This window comes from Zea mays, chromosome 9, assembly GCF_902167145.1.
Source record: "Zea mays cultivar B73 chromosome 9, Zm-B73-REFERENCE-NAM-5.0, whole genome shotgun sequence".
Taxonomy (NCBI): Eukaryota; Viridiplantae; Streptophyta; class Magnoliopsida; order Poales; family Poaceae; genus Zea; species Zea mays.
In genome coordinates this window covers 64107906-64119142 of record NC_050104.1, presented here as the reverse complement: position 1 = coordinate 64119142, position 11237 = coordinate 64107906, and the positions used below count along the sequence as shown (strand labels likewise).

Sequence of the window (11237 nt, the reverse complement as noted above, 5' to 3'; positions counted from 1 at the left end):
TGTCTCACATCATTGCTCGAAGATTGGAAAAACAACAAGTTAGCTCAGTTGGGTAGAGTGCTGGTCTGTCACGCCAGAAGTCGCGGGTTCGAACCCCGCCCACTCGATCTGAAACTAATAGAATAGAAGGGGCCATAAACAGGAGAGTCTTGACCAATTCATTTGGTGTAGTTGAAATAACGGAATTGGAAGTTGTTCGGTCAAGTATAGGAAATTAATATAAGAATGAATAACTTTCTCAATGGTTTATTTTTTTTCTTTTATTTATCTTAATATTCATTCCATTCAGGCCATTCGCAAGCAAGCACGAAAAAGCTTCTATTTCTAAATGGAAACGCCCGGCCCAATACATCGAAACTCATTACCCATGGGCAAAGAAAGCCAGTCGAGAAAAAAAAAGAAAACAAACATGGTTTAGCGGATTCGGAATTGTAACCAAGCATCCTGGGTTTTATACCCGATTGAACACTAGAGCATGCAGCCGATCCTGGATACAGAACTATAGAAAGTGTGCAGTGAGGGATCTTTATTGGTAGCCAGTCTTTCACTTCCGCCTCTCCACTCCCATGCCTTTCTTGGTCGGACCAACCCAACCGACGATTTCCGACAAGTCTTTCTGCTTAGAGCAAGAAGCGGAACAAAAATCAAGCTTTCTTTATTTTCATTTATGGATAACCAATCCATTTTCAAATATAGTTGGGAGATTTTACCCAAGAAATGGGTACATAAAATGAAAAGATCGGAACATGGGAATAGATCTTATACCAATACTGACTACCCATTTCCATTGTTGTGCTTTCTAAAATGGCATACCTATACAAGGGTTCAAGTTTCGATCGATATTTGCGGAGTGGATCATACCTCTCAGAAACGCAGATTTGAAGTTGTCCATAATTTACTGAGTACTCGGTATAACTCACACATTCGTGTACAAACAAGTGCGGACGAAGTAACACGAATATCTTCGGTAGTCAGTCCATTTCCATCAGCTGGCCGGTGGGAGCGAGAAGTATGGGATATGTCTGGTGTTTCTTCCATCAATCATCCGGATTTACGCCGTATATCAACTGATTATGGTTTCGAGGGTCATCCATTACGAAAAGACTTTCCTCTGAGTGGATATGTGGAAGTACGCTATGATGATCCAGAGAAACGTGTGGTTTCTGAACCCATTGAGATGACCCAAGAATTTCGCTATTTTGATTTTGCTAGTCCTTGGGAACAGCGTAGCGACGGATAATTCCAAATCTACATAGGTCTAGTCCAGGGGACAAATCAATAGGAAATGCTATTGGCTTCTTAATCTTAAGACTTAAGATAAGAAGAAGAACTTTTTAAAATGAAAGAGTCGGATATCATTTCTTCAAATAAGGAAGAAGAAGTGTTATCGAAGGATTTCCTTCCATTCTTCCTAGTATGGAAGAAGTCAAGAAAAAGTACTGCGTCTCGATCTATACGAAAGGGCACAGGTTTTTTCTTTTGGTTTCATTGATAGCAGAAGAGTACGCTAGCTAGCGAAGCCTGAAAACACTTGCTTGTGCCCCACCCCTACGCTATGGAAACTATTGCCTATGCTTGCTGCTCGCTCAGTGTCAGTAGAAGGGAAGAAAAGATGGTCACTCCTTTTAGGAACATGGCGAGCCTTACTTATGACTGTTGCACTTCACTTGCAGCTCGTTCATTCACTTGCTCATGAACTCGCAGCTTCGCCAGAAGCGACTAGTCGCCTCCTTTCCTCCGCCGAAAGATGCTTAGCTTAGCCAGACGAAGAAGGGGAGCTGGGGAAGGCCAACGATGGCAATGAGGGGGAAGCTGTCGTAGAAGCTTTGCCCCTTGCTTTACATAAATTGTTATGAACTTACTAAATGACCTTATTTATTCTCCCGGAACGCTATCAAATCTAATAGTTCCATCTGCTCTTCTTAACTTAACTTAAGAATAAGAACGAAGGTCGCCATCCTTCTTATTTAGGAACCCTTTGTTTGAGGAGGGCGTATCCTAGGGAAGGGGAGAGTGGCCGAGTGGTCAAAAGCGACAGACTGTAAATCTGTTGAAGGTTTTCTACATAGGTTCGAATCCTGCCTCTCCCACTTGTTGTAGACTTAAGAGAAGAGAAAGTAGGCGGAAGCCTAGGAGGGCCAACCGAGCGAAGCTCTTTCTTTTTTTGGCCGTGCCGTGAAGTGCAATTTTATCGTATGCGTTTTAGAGAGGTTGTCGAAAATGACGATCTATAGAGATTCCCCATCTATATCCAATCGAGAATAGAAGTGAGTCCAGTTAGTACGGACTTGGGGAAGAGTGGTGGAGCAACTATTGGTTGGTCGGAGAGGGCGAAGAAAACATGACTCTGGTGGGCGTAAAAGAGCAAAACCTTAACGATGTGTGAGCGTTAGCGAGTCTGTCCTTTCTTTCTATCTAGCTGGTACCAACAAAACAAGTCTGTTCTAGCTTTCTCGTGGACAAGATGGCAAAAATTCATCTTTCCTCTGATTTCTTGGTGGTACAGACGGTCGAGCTCCTGCGAGGGGTAGGGTAGATGAGTACCGAGCGGAAGAAGAAACCGGATTGATTGAGAAAGCAGACCGTCCAGAAGCAAGGTTAGGATACCGTCCACCCGAAGAGTATGGGGATGGAAGGAGGAAAGTGGGAATAAACCGTCTGTCAGGTAGGACTGGTGGTAGAGAGGGTATAGATGGTAGATCAACTTTGTTTATGGTGGGGGAAAAGAAACTCTTCTGATCAGACATGAGTAGAATTAGTCCTCTTTCTATTGCTACACCCGTTTTGTGCCGTCTATTTTCTTTGGTAACTCAATTTAATTTCTTTTCAGAAACCTAATAAGCCATGCCTACAACTAGTTATTAAGCGAGGGTAGTCAATTCCACTCTTTTCGCCAGAAGTCTTATTTTTAAGATGGAAAAGAAGGACAGATATATCTTGACTAGTACATCCGCCTTGCCATCCAAATCATTAATCTATTTATTTTATTAGTATTATGTGTGGATATCCCGACCTTGTTAAGGATAGAGGTAGGGGTAGGTGTTGGGCATGCGGAGGCTTAAGATCTTCATAGGCAATCAGGTATGGCTTTGGTTAAGTGAATTTATGACTCCATCTTCACCAGTAGCCAAGGTAGGCATAATACGCGTGAGCTCTTTCAAGTCTTTCGTGCGGGTATACGTTGAGCTAGTCCTCATACTCCTTTTCTTAGCTCTTTTAGAAAGAATCTTATTTTTCATCGTGTCAGGTCCTGGATGTAGACTCGGCTATGGTAGGATCGACCTAATTGTGATCATTCTCCGCTTCGTTCGCTGATCTCTTGCTATTGCTTTTTCTCTCTAGCCTTGTCAGGCTGGGCCTAGGGTTTCCATTCCTAAGGCTTTTTCTGTTTCAAAGTCCGACTGCTAGAAGTCTTATAATGAAAGTCTTCCTAGCACGGACTATGGCTGCTTATTAATTAAGTGAGGGAAAACATCTTACCATAGGATCAATCATAAGGCCTAGGTCTTTCTTCAAAGATAAGTACTGACCTTTCCTACTGTGTCAAAGCACTTTTGCTAAGCCTCACGCTTAAGCAAGTATTTCATCTGCATAAAGGAGGAAGTAACTTACCCTTGAACAATCGCCTGCTCTAGCATATTGGAAAAGGCGTGCATAGGTTGACTAGTCTAAAAAGAGAGGCTTCCTTATAAGGGCATTGTCGCTCGCTCGGATTCATTTTCCAGGTCCTACATATTCTAGGACTATATATGATCCAACATGCCTATATTTTTCATTATTGTTTTATGCTTTAGCCTCCTTTTATAAGCACTTACTTGGCCCATGCGAGTCGATTTCAAGATGTCAACTTTGACTATCTTTCTCTTCTTACTTTACTTATCCCTTACATTACTTTACCCAATAACTTTGAAATAGGCATATCTTGTCTACCTTCCATATACCCTAGCATTTCTACTAGTTGTTTTCTTGCATATATCCAACCTGAAATACCATTGCTTCTTGTAGGTTTTTACTTCTACTTTCTTGACTATAATTACCTATACTTGCCATCCCGTCTTTCTATTCCTTTTGAAAGTAAACTTGTGACTGACCCAGCCTTCGAAGCTATGAAAAAACCTATTATGTATAGAGCTTGGCATGCCAACTACTATAGCTATAGTAAGTACTTCTAGCTATTCCTACTTGTTTTTTCCTACTTGACTAGTGCTGACTTACTTCTTTGCCTATGAGAATTCTTATTATTCTCCAAACCGTGGTATCTGAAATGACCCACTTTCCTGAGAAAAAGAAAGCTTACTACAGCATGGTCTTACGTCCAGGAATGGAACATTCCATCTCTTCTTGTCCACTGGTATAGAAAGAATATGCATTTTCTTGATGTTTCAAACTAGGACTTTGGATTTCTCCTATATTAAGTTGTTGGGTACGAAGGAGCTTATGTTGCGTATATAGATATTTCCTTATTATTAAGTTGTTGAGCAGGAAGCAGAAGAACTTTTCTTCTATATTCGATTCGCTATTTGGCACAAGGCGAGGAGGAAAGAATAGAAGAAGCATCTGACTCTTTCATGCATACTCCACCTGGATGATATAGATCATACTATTAGGTAGTCTCCGAATTAGTGATCTGTCTTTGATGACATCTATCTCGTACCACGCATGAAGCTTGCTTCGTTCTGATTTTTTCTGGTGTGTGAAGCATTATAGGATGGGGCGAGCCCCAGAAAGAAATCCTGGGCAGTGGTTTACTTGATTTTCTAAGAACTAAGACTGGCGAAGGGAAAGGATGGTAAAGATATTGAAGTACTCACCAAAAACTAGGATGAACCGATAGCTTCGAAAAAAGAAGAAAATTAACTTCCCCTACTACTTACTACTCGACGATTCGATCATTCATGGTTGGTGTGGCTCCTATTCCTTGATATGCCGGACCTTCTTCTACACTACCACAAGTTCGTAGCTTGCAAACTCCCGATTTTCCCATTATTTAATTAAACGCTGCACGCCTTTGCTTTGAAAAAAGATGCTTTCACCACAGCACAGACATGCCAGTAACTGATGAATTAGATGCTCCAGCAGTAGTTCCAGTTCCGAAGGGAAAAAAGGGAAAGTCCCTCTTGTCAACCATGCCTGAGCCCAAAGGAAAAGCAGTACCAATCCGCTTCAAAGCTTCAGTCCTAGCTAGCCTATCTTCGACGTCAGAACCAATTTCTTCAATTCAAAAGCTTTCTTCAATTCGCCCTTGTGCTTACGCCAGCCTTTGTTCACTTGTCTCGGGCTTACTTCTAGACTTGGATGGACTTTGATCTTCATCTTTAGTAATACCTAACATTGCTAGGGTCTTCCATGCTTATAAAGTATTACTAAAAAGAATCTTTTTTCCTAGTGTTTAACTTTTTCTCATTCTATTTATACAACCCATTTGCCTTGATACTCGAATCGAGCTACTTCCATTTTTTTAGGTAAAGATCAGGCGGGAAAGCTTACACCACCCATATTCTTCTTTATGTGGCTGACCTATTTGTTCACTTTTCACAAATCATGTAGCAATTTCGAAAGAGAGATCAGGATCAGAGCAAAGAAGCTGCGAAATGAGGGGAGGAGACTCTGCCTCCATAGTATAAGTTGCTATCCACTTATGCTTGGTTTGTGCTTTACCAAGAAATCTTGCCTCTCACCATCATGAAAGACAGATAATGATGTCGATTTCTTACTATCGAGACAGCCTGTCCGAATCCAAATCATTCGACTTCCTCCTTTGCAGTGGCGAGGTCGTTGATTCCTATAAATCAAGATGTTTTGTTGCCTGCTTCTTTTTATGGGCCTTCTGTTGGGACTATGCTTCGTCGCCGAAGGTCTGGTAGGAAGAAACAACTTCGGCTGAAGCTGTCCGCATGTGATGACCGAAGGTTCCTCTTCATGAAGCTTCGGAATTACAAACCGACATAAAAGTAGAATGACCTTTTAGTCCATAGATGTTTGAGTCGCTGTTGTAATCCCTTATGAGGGGCATGATTGTAATTCCTCACAGGCTGTGTCCTGTGCCTATAAATAGTGAACATTATTCCTTTACTATTCACGCATTCCTGTAATAGTGATCGCATCATTCGGGAATCAACCTTTTGCCGAGGCAGAGGTATTACTGTACCCAATGCTTAAATATATTAAATAGATATAATATTAAAATAATGTTGTTCGTTTATAATTTATTCACCTTTGACGCTTCATATTTTATATTACTTTATTCAATCTATTAGAATTCAATTACGAAGATTTAACCTTCGTAATCATATTGTCTTTAACCTTCGTCCAAAGTTCATTAATCCTTAAGGGAATAATGCTTCGTTGGACGAAGGGCATTAACATTTAACATTTTATGTTGCCTTGTTCTTGATTCATAGCATTTGAGAACAAGTCCCCAACATTGGCGCCCACCTCCGGTCAACTCACTTCCACTTTTTGAGCTGATGGCTTCGATTAACGATCAAGTTGGAGCTGCTTCGGCCCCGAAGCTGGTGCTCCCGATAACTGGTGGTTCGTGCTCAGAACCAGCCAACAAAAAGCAGAAGAAAGAGGCGCAGAGAAGGGTACAACATGTTGGAGTACAGGGACCCTTCATCAAGTCAAGATGGTCCCACATTCCAATCACCTTCTCCCAAGAGGATCTTCAGCTCAAGGATTTTCCTCATAACGATGCTATGGTTATTTCTTGTGTTATCAAAGGGTTTCTGGTCCACAATGTTTTGGTTGATACAGGCAGTGCAGCTGATATTATATTTGCTAAGGCCTTCAGACAAATGCAAGAGCCAGAAGATAAGATTCATGATGCTACGCACCCTCTCTGTGGCTTCGGAGGAAGACAGATTGTAGCACTGGGCAAAATCACCATGCCAGTGACCTTCGGATTCATCAACAACACAAGAACTGAGCAAGTTGTGTTTGACATTGTTGACATGGAATACCCTTACAATGCAATTATTGGTCGTGGCACCCTCAATGCTTTCGAAGCAATTCTTCATCCTGCTTACCTTTGCATGAAGATACCTTCGGATCAAGGACCCATTGCTATTCATGGAAGTCAGGAAGCTGCCAGAAGGGCCGAGGGAAACTGGACTGACTCAAAAGCAATCCATAATATAGATGGAGCTGAAGCTTGTGAACAGTACAAATACAGAAGGGAGAAAGCAGCTTCGGCAGATCAGTCGAAGCCCATGCTCTTATGTGAGGACATAGCAGAGCAGAAGGTGCTGTTGGGCTCCCAATTATCTGAAGAACAGGAGAAAACCTTGATAAGGTTTTTGTTCAACAACAAAGATGTTTTTGCATGGTCAGCCAATGATCTTTGCGAAGTTAACAGGGATGTTATTGAACACTCGCTCAATGTTGACCCATCCTTTAGACCCAGAAAGCAGAGGCTTCGGAAAATGTCTGAAGACAAGGCCGAAGGAGCTCGGAACGAAGTCAAAAGACTCCTCACTGCAGGAGTTATCAGAGAAGTAAAGTACCCAGAGTGGCTAGCTAACACTGTTATGGTAAAAAAGGCCAATGGCAAATGGCGAATGTGTATCGACTTTACGGATCTCAACAAGGCCTGTCCGAAGGACGAATTCCCATTGCCAAGGATAGACTCCTTAGTTGATGCAGCAGCTTCGTCAGAGCTTATGAGTCTTCTAGATTGTTATTCAGGCTATCATCAAATTTGGATGAAAAAGGAGGATGAGCCGAAGACCAGTTTCATAACCCCCAGTGGAACATATTGTTACCTTCGGATGCCCGAGGGGCTCAAGAACGCTGGAGGAAGTTTCAGCCAAATGACTGCGAAGGTTCTTCAGTCTCAGATAGGCAGAAATGTGCTAACTTATGTTGATGATATCATTGTAAAAAGCACGAAACAAGAAAATCACATTGCTGATTTGCAGGAGACCTTCGCCAGTTTTAGACAAGCTGGTCTGAAGCTGAATCCAGAAAAATGTGTCTTTGGAGTAAAGAAGGGGAAATTTCTTGGATGTTTGGTTTCAACAAAGGGAATTGAAGCTAATCCAAGTAAAATTGAAGCTATACTTCGAATGGAGCCACCAAATACAAAAAAGGGGGCCCAAAGACTGACGGGGAGGCTGGCATCTCTCAATAGATTCATATCCAGATCAACAGAGAGAAATTTACCATTCTTCGAAGTGCTGAAATCAGCCGAAGTCTTTCAATGGGGACCAAGCCAACAAAAAGCCTTCGAGGAACTGAAGCAATATTTGATAGATTTAACAACATTAACTCCACCAACACAAGGGGCTCCTTTGTTATTATATGTGGCAGCTTCGCACTCAGCGGTAAGTGCAGCACTTGTCCAGGAGAAGCTTGATGGCCAAGTCAAGAAGCAGGTCCCAGTATATTTTGTATCTGAGGTTCTTAGTTTATCGAAGAAAAACTATACAGAATTGGAGAAGGTGTTATATGCTGTTTTGATGGCATCCAGGAAGCTTCAGCATTACTTTCAAGCATACAATATTGATGTTCCTTCTTCGCAACCGCTGAAGGATATTATGAGAAATAGATAAGTTACTGAACGGATTGGAAAATGGGCTGCAGAGCTCAATGAATTTTGCATTGATTATGTGCATAGATCTTCGATCCAGTCTCAAGCGTTGGCAGATTTCATTGCTGACTGGACGCCAGGGGCTCAGGATGAAGAAACAAATAAAGATGCCGAAGTATGGACAGTGTTTTGCGATGGGTCTTGGGGAACCTTCGGAGCAGGAGCAGCCGCTGTGTTGGTCTCACCATCCAAAGTTAAAACTTGTTATGCGGCAAGACTCGATTTTAGTTGTACAAACAATATTACTGAGTACGAAGCCCTGCTTTTGGGCCTTCGGAAGTTAAAAGCAATGGGAATCAGAAGGGCCATTCTTAAAACTGATTCCCAGGTTGTTTCGGGTCATATCGACAAGAGTTGTAAGGCTAAAGATCCGAAGCTTGAAAAATATCTAGACACGGTCCAAAGAATTGAAGCTTCCTTCGAAGGATTTTCTGTCAAAAATATCCCTCGAGGGCAAAATGAGCATGCTGATTTGCTAGCTAAGTCAGCAGCACAGGGGCTGCCCTTACCTTCGGATGTGTTCTTCGAAACAATAAAGGCACCTTCAGTGGAACTTCTTGAAAGAGCAGTCCTCAATATATCTCCTGTTTATAGTGAAGACTGGAGAACTGAGATCATCTCTTACCTTCAGTGTAACTTCCTTTCAGATGACGAAACTTATAACAGGAGGATAGAGGCAAGAGCTCGTCCATATGTCATGATAGAAGGGGAGTTGTACAAACATGGAGTTTGTGCTCCATTACTCAAGTGTTTATCTAGAGCCGAAGGCATAGAATTGATGAAAGAAATACATGCAAGCCTGTGTGGATCTCACATTGGGTCTAGGCCGTTACTTGGAAAAGTTTTCCGTCAAGGGTTTTATTGGCCGAAGGCAGCTTCGGATGCAGCGGAATTAGTTCAAAAGTGCGAAGGTTGTCAGAAATGTGCAAGAGATCAAAAACAACCTTCGTCTCTAACTCAGCTGATACAACCCATCTGGCCATTGCAAAGGTGGGGCCTTGACTTGTTAGGTCCGTTACCACCGGCCCAAGGAAACTTAAGATATGTTGTAGTGGCTGTGGAATATTTTTCTAAATGGATTGAGGCAAAGCCTTTAGCCACGATAACTTCGGCCACCATTCAAAGGTTTTTCTGGCAGAATATTGTTTGTCGTTTCGGGGTACCAAAGACCATCACTGTAGATAATGGAACACAATTCGACTCCGAAGCTTTCAGAGAATTCTGTGATCAAATTGGCACGAAGATCCATTTTGCATCAGTCAGGCATCCGGAGTCAAATGGACTTGTTGAAAGAGCCAATGGCATCATAATGACAGGAATAATGAAGTTAATCTTCAATCAACCCAGGGGAAAGTGGCCAGATCAATTAATCAAAGTGGTATGGAGCCACAACACAACAACATCAAGGTCAACAGGCTTTACTCCATTCAAATTATTGTTTGGTGACGAAGCAATAACTCCGGAGGAAGCTAAAACTGGATCAATAAGAGTAGTAGCTTCGGCAGAATCAGATCCTGAAGCTGATCATTCTGTGGAAAAAGATGCTATAGAAGGGATCAGGCTTCAAGCTGTGGAGAACATCAATAAATATCAAGCCGAAACAATCAAATGGCGTGATAGAAAGGTTCGGCTAAAGAATATTGAGCCAGGACATTTGGTGCTTCGGAGAGTGGCTAACCCAGATACAGTGGGCAAGTTGCAGTTGAAATGGGAGGGACCTTTTTTGGTAGCATCTTCGTCAAGACCCGGTTCATACAGATTGAAGGATATGGACGGCAACGACATTCCTAGATCTTGGAATGCGGATGAGCTTCGGCGATATTATGTATAATTCGATGTAATTTTTTATATTTTTTATTTTTCTTTCATGGCACCCTTTTCCTTTCTGAAGGGGGAGAAAGGTTTTTAATGGGGCCATCACATGTAATTTCCTTTTTTAGCTCTATAAGAGCAAAATCCCCCAAAGATGTAAATGTAAAAACTGAGAACGCACCATCGAGTGCCGAAAAGAAACAGGGAAGAAGCTCGAAAGACGTCCCTAAGGGGATGCGGAGCACGACGAAGCTACTAAAGAAGTCGCTCCAAAGGGAGCGCAGTGTAAGTTTTCTGCTCAAAAGTGGTTCCAAAGGGAATGCAGAGCCTACAGCGAAAAGTCAACGCTGATACCGCCGAAAGTAAAAGGCGAAGAAGCTCCTAAGGGAGGCTTACAGCGAAAAGTCAACGCTGATTCCGCTGAAGTAAAAGGCGAAGAAGCTCCTAAGGGAGGCTTACAGCGAAAAGTCAACGCTGATTCCGCTGAAGTAAAAGGCGAAGAAGCTCCTAAGGGAGGCTTACAGCGAAAAGTCAGCGCTGATATGTGATTGTTTCTAAGGAAATAATGGTTGTGATTTTGGCTTCGGATATGTGTTTGGACATTCATTTGCACACCACATTACATCATAACATTTGCATTCATAAACATTCATCCAGGCATATGTAGGATAACCATCGTCATAGCATAAGTGGTTGCTTCGGCAAAAAGGAAAAAACTGTGTTTTGTACTTCGTTGTGTACGAAGAGAAGAGCTTCGGCAAAAAGAAAAAGCTGTTTTTTATGCTTCGCTGTGTACGAAAAGAAGGGAAGGTGTTTTTTCGCCTTCGTCTCAAAA

At 42.2% G+C, this 11237-nt stretch overlaps 1 non-coding gene and 1 pseudogene across 1 annotated transcript; both read left to right on the top strand.

Annotated features, from left to right (window-relative positions):
- The first annotated feature begins 278 nt into the window (after positions 1–278).
- On the top strand, positions 279–1240 carry LOC118473450 (NADH dehydrogenase [ubiquinone] iron-sulfur protein 3-like; annotated as a pseudogene).
- Positions 1241–2007: 767 nt separating this feature from the next.
- Positions 2008–2090, top strand: TRNAY-GUA (transfer RNA tyrosine (anticodon GUA)). The gene has a single exon. It is a non-coding gene; the product is annotated as a tRNA-Tyr (tRNA).
- The last annotated feature ends 9147 nt before the right edge of the window (positions 2091–11237 follow it).